The sequence below is a fragment of the Barbus barbus genome, assembly GCF_936440315.1.
Source record: "Barbus barbus genome assembly, chromosome: 36".
In the NCBI taxonomy this organism is placed as follows: Eukaryota; Metazoa; Chordata; class Actinopteri; order Cypriniformes; family Cyprinidae; genus Barbus; species Barbus barbus.
The window spans coordinates 22,220,958-22,226,303 of NC_136714.1; the positions used below are offsets into that span (position 1 = coordinate 22,220,958).

The following is a 5,346-nucleotide window of genomic DNA, read 5'->3' on the forward strand; positions in this document are numbered from 1 at the left end:
AATGTAAGTCAGGTCCGCTCCAAGGACAGTGCAATTATAAATAATACAAAACACCGAATGTACATAAATATTAAGAAAAAGTAGAAAAAAATAAAAGAACAAAATAAAATAAAAGATAAAAAATATAAATATAAATGTGCAGGTCAGTATGTTTGTTGACTTAAATAGTACTATAAGAAGGAATGTGCAAAACGTTGTACAGGGTATGTACATAGCAGCAATACGAGGTAGAAAAAATTATGAATAACTTATTGATATAGTGGTATTTACATGGAGTCGTGAGATGTTATGATGGCCTGGGGGAAGAAGCTCCTCCTAAGTCTCTCAGTTTTTGCCATCAGGCTACGGAAGCGCTTACCAGATGGAAGCAAAGTGAATAGATGGTTAATAGATGGGTGATTTGAGTCCTTGATGATTTTGACAGCTCTACTTTTGCAGCGTTTGAGGTAGATGTCCTGCAGAGAGGGGAGAGCAGATCCTGAGATGCGCTCAGCTAAGCGCACAACTCTCTGTAGTGCTTTGCAGTCCTGATTGGAGCTGTTTCCATACCACACTGAGATGCACTGAGTCAATACACTTTCCTGAATAGAAAGTTTTCAGGATTGCTGGTGAGACCCTGAATTTCCTCAGCTGTCGCAGATGGTACAGTCTTTGCCTGGCTTTCTTGACCTGTGTTTGGATGTGTGTAGTCCAAGTCAGGTTCTCGGAGATGTTTACACCGAGGTACTTGAAGCTACTCACCCTCTCCACAGGGGTCCCACTGATCCTGAGAGGAGAGTAGGGCTGCTGCTGTCTCTTCCTAAAGTCCATGATCAGCTCTTTAGTTTTCCTCACATTCAGAGAGAGACAGTTGTCCTGGCACCATGATGTGAGTCTCTCTACCTCATCCAAGTATGCGGTCTCATCATTGTTGGAAATGAGGCCCAGAACCACAGTATCATCAGCGAATTTGATAATAGATGTGGAGCTGTGAGAGGACACGCAGTCATGCGTGTAGAGAGAGTAGTGTTGTATTTATTGCAGTGTAAATACAATTGTCTGAATCACGCGTCACTGACAAAGTATTTTAAAAAGGAAACAGGCAAATCTAATCTTTTATCCTTCAAATACAGTGGTATTTTTCATAATGTTGTGGAGATGCCTTCACACGACATCAACACCTCTATGCAGCTGCGGTTCAAACCGGACAATGGACCATTCGACCACCGAATCCAGCAGTGTCTGCCATAATATCGAAGTAAGTGTGCATCATTGTTCTCGCTAAAAAAATTATCATAACATGAGATCCGCAGTTTAGTTTAAATATATGAATTATTATAGCACTCATCGCTGTTATTAAAACATTGCATGCCACAGGAAAAGTGATTAAGCACATCAACTACAAATATTAAATTCATATAATTTTGGTTTAACTTCTGTGTAATGACTTTGTAATTTCAGTCCTTTTCTCCATTGATGAGTGTGGAATATTTAATGTAAATGTGTATATCGAAAGGAAAATAGTTTAAAATCATTGTTTACTTCAATACTACAGGAAAAAGAGTGCGTACGCACAGTCAACAGCATCCGTACGGTGCGCACATATTTACGCCACGTTTATTTTTTATAAATCCAGATATGTGCTTGGAAAACAGTGCAACGTTTATACATGAGGCCCCAGGTCTTTTGAAGCTATACAATAGCTCTGTGTGAGTAAACGGATAATATTCACTCTCAAATCTAGGGCTCAAAACTAAGGATTATTTCTATTTGCCCAGTCGAACCAGTGTTTCAGATTTTTACTTGCCCTGACAAAATATCCACTGGCCTCATAAAATAAATAAACAAACAAATAAAAAATTGTTACTTTGATCCCTGCAACGTTGTATTAAAATAATGTTGTCATGACACTAAACTCTATGAATTTTCACATTTCACATAGCTAAAATTTGAATTAAAACTATTAGAATAACTAATATAAAGCATTATTTGATAAAACATTTATTAAATTAAGAAGCGAGTAATAAATAAAAACATCAGACATTTCTTATAGTTGAGCCCTGAAATTTCCTGTCACAATATAATCGCAACACAAAAATGCAACAATGTGCATGATGGATAGCAACAATATGTATTGTATATAGTTCACCCAAAAATGAACGTTTAGATATTTAATTTAGCATCAATTATGATATAGCCAGAAGGTCATATATTTGAGCAATTTTTTTTTTAATTATTATTAGTAAAGAACATATATATACACACACACACACACACACACACACAGGTACATTTAAAAAAAAATTAGAATATCATGAAAAAGTTTTTTTTTCTTGTAAGTTATTTCAAAAAGTGAAACTTTCATATATTTTAGATTCATTACAAGTAAAACATTTCAAAAGTTAAAATTGATGATTAGAGCTTACAGCTCATGAAAATCAAAAATCAGTATCTCAAAATATTAGAATATTTACATTTGAGTTTCAATTAATGACCATCCCTGCAGTATAAATTCCTGGTATCTCTTGTTCTTTTTTTTATTGATCTTATGTAATATTTAATTTTTAAGACACTGAATTTTGGGTTTTATTATCTGTAAGCCATAATCATCAAAATTTCAAGAAATAAAGGCTTGAAATATTTCACTATATGTAATGAATCTGTATAATATATGGGTTTCACTTTCTGAAATATTGACATTTTTCACGATATTCTAATTTTTTTAGATGTACCTGTAAATAAATAGACAGTCAAACAAAAAATAATAATAAAAAGAATATTTCAAACTTTTCAAATGTAGTCAAGGAGACTGCAAGCACATGCACTTCACATAATTCTGTCATTTTTAGCTACAGAATTATGAATATTTTTAATCTGATGTCACCATTGCCCTGTGTATTGGGGACCAGGTCTAAGTCCAAACCTATTCAAGATGTAATATCAAATTCAGTATTTTTTTGTCAACTGTTTGTCCTATGTGTCAGAAGTAACAATTTAAAAACTTACATTTTAATTCTATTTTGGCTTTGTTCAGTGTTGTGAGCATACCGTATCATGAGATCAATTTCAAAAATCAAACACCCCTAGATACCGACTGGGTTTACATCAAAATAATTTAACATTTGATCTGTTTCTCACACAAAGCTTTGCAATCATTTGCCATTGAAAGATTTGTAACTTAGGGCATGAGTGGTATGAACTGATTTTTAATGATACTTATAAAGTCATTTTTGATCTAGACAGCCACTGTCCCCATTCACTTTCATTATGAGGAAAAGTGCAGATGTCTGCTTTTGTATTTCAAAAAAACAAAACAAATTAGTCATATAGGTTTCGAATGACATGGGAGTGAATAAATAATTTTCCTTTTGGGGTGAACTACTCCTTTAAAAATCCTTCTTGGATGATTTTCCACCAAATTAAATCCTCATCTTGTGAAGAAACTAAACTAAGACTAAAACATCAGCAAGTGTTACTGCTTGCACAGAAGACAAGGCAACACGCATAACATCTGTGATTAATACAGTGGGTTTTTCTTGGCTGTTAGAAGAGATCTTATTGTGCATGTTTAACCCTTCGACACACACAGCAAACACCCGACTAGATTCTGACATATGGAGATCATCAGATAATATCTGGCAAAAATTCCCAGCTTGCAATATACATCATAAAGATCTTACTGGGAGTCTGGCTGAGCAAGCGCCTCTGGTCACAAACGATTTAATGATGATAGGAAGCAAAACAACCCACAAAAGTGATTCAACCAGCTGACAATGGACTCATGTGGGAACATGAGAAAAATGGAAAAACAAAGCCTTTTCTCTTGGTCAGCAGACCACCCATAGTGTCCTTGAATTTACAGATAATGTGTGTTTAAAGCACACTTAGAGATGTGGACTGAGAAATACACCAAAAAAATAATTACAATGAGTTTATGAAGCAATTTATATTAAATGAGATGCAAAAACTTACATTTTGACAGCATTTACCAAAAATACACCAAAATGTTGAAAACAGACAATGTGCATTATAAAATAGCAAAGTTATGAGACTTAATAAAAGAGCAAACAACCACTTCTCACGTGAGTATAAACATCGGCTAATAATCAATGTCAATAATCTCAAAATCGCCAAATAATTGGTTTATCATTAAAATAGAAAATTTTTTTTAAAGACTAATAAAATTATAAAAATGAAAAATTATAAACTATTGCAAAAAACAAAACAAAAAAAGTCAAGACATTGATAATCAAAACATGCGTGATGTCTCCATCACATTAGAACACTTTAATGAATTTAAAATGACTTTGTTTGCCTTCTGAGTTTCGATAAATATGTTCTCCATCCTAAAAAACAAACTACATTCATGAATATAACAAAATATGTGATAGCTCAAACAAAGGGAATTTAGACCCAGGACCAGAGTCAGCATCCTCGTTTATCTTTATAGATTCATTAGAGACGCTTGGAAACATTCAAGTTGCATATAGTGTTTTTAAACCCCATAAATGTGTAAAAGTAGAGTTTGTGAAGAGCATAAGCGCATAGTCTCTGCTCTCCTTTGTCCATGATCTCTAATGTCATTTCCTCTCCGCAATTGTTGTAGCTTAGCTGGCTAACTCACGACCGCCTGGCGTCCTTGTTCATAACATTTAAATCCTCAAGAGCATTTAAACACCAAGATGTATATCAACATGACCTTTTTAATGGACGAAAAAATGGTTTAATAGTGAGGCGGGTTTGTTGAAAAGGGATGTCTGAGGAAAACGGTCTCAAAGCAGAGCTAAAGCCGAATAAGCTAAACTGAGGAGGCAAAACAAAGCCATACAGAAGACAACATAACCTCGACGGATTAAAACAGATGAACGTCAAAGCAATGGAAATATTAATCACGCAACACTTGATAAATAAAGCCCAGTTAGAGTCTGAAAGAGAGATGTTTTTTTTTATTATTACCTGCTAACACGCTTCACTCAGCCAGCAGCAGACTCCGTCACGTGACCGTCACCGCGCCGCTTCTCTCCATGCAGATCCACAGGCGCGCTCCCGCACATTCACAAGCGCGCGCGCACGTACACATCAAGTCATATAAAACATAATATAAAACAAAATGCAACTAATAAATTGTATGCAATCTTAAAATTGTCATAATTTACTCATTCACTTCTGTATAATATTCTGGACTTTAAATGAAAAGTTGGCCGCCTCTAAACATACATTAAATGATGATTTATTGTATTGAGATATTGTACATGTATTATTGCTCCCTATATGATACGCCAGTGTTTATAATCAATTGAAATTAATAGCTTTAAATATCAGCAGAAGTATTGAGTATAAAAAAAAGTTGTGATGCAAAGCCAGAAT

The 5,346-nt window shown here is 34.5% G+C and overlaps 1 protein-coding gene across 7 annotated transcripts in view; it reads right to left on the minus strand.

Annotated features, from left to right (window-relative positions):
• Nucleotides 1-5,029, minus strand: part of LOC306856195 (ubiquitin-associated protein 2-like) — a 28,435-nt gene extending 23,406 nt beyond the window's left edge. For 4 of the 7 annotated variants that reach the window (XM_079395284.1, XM_079395282.1, XM_079395281.1 and 1 more), the window contains exon 1: nucleotides 4,936-5,012. The gene's annotated coding sequence lies outside the window, so the exon portion shown is untranslated. Of the gene's footprint in view, nucleotides 1-4,935 lie in introns of all 7 variants that reach the window. The other 3 variants (XM_079395285.1, XM_079395283.1, XM_079395286.1) reach the window with 3 other exon arrangements.
• Nucleotides 5,030-5,346: the final 317 nt, after the last annotated feature.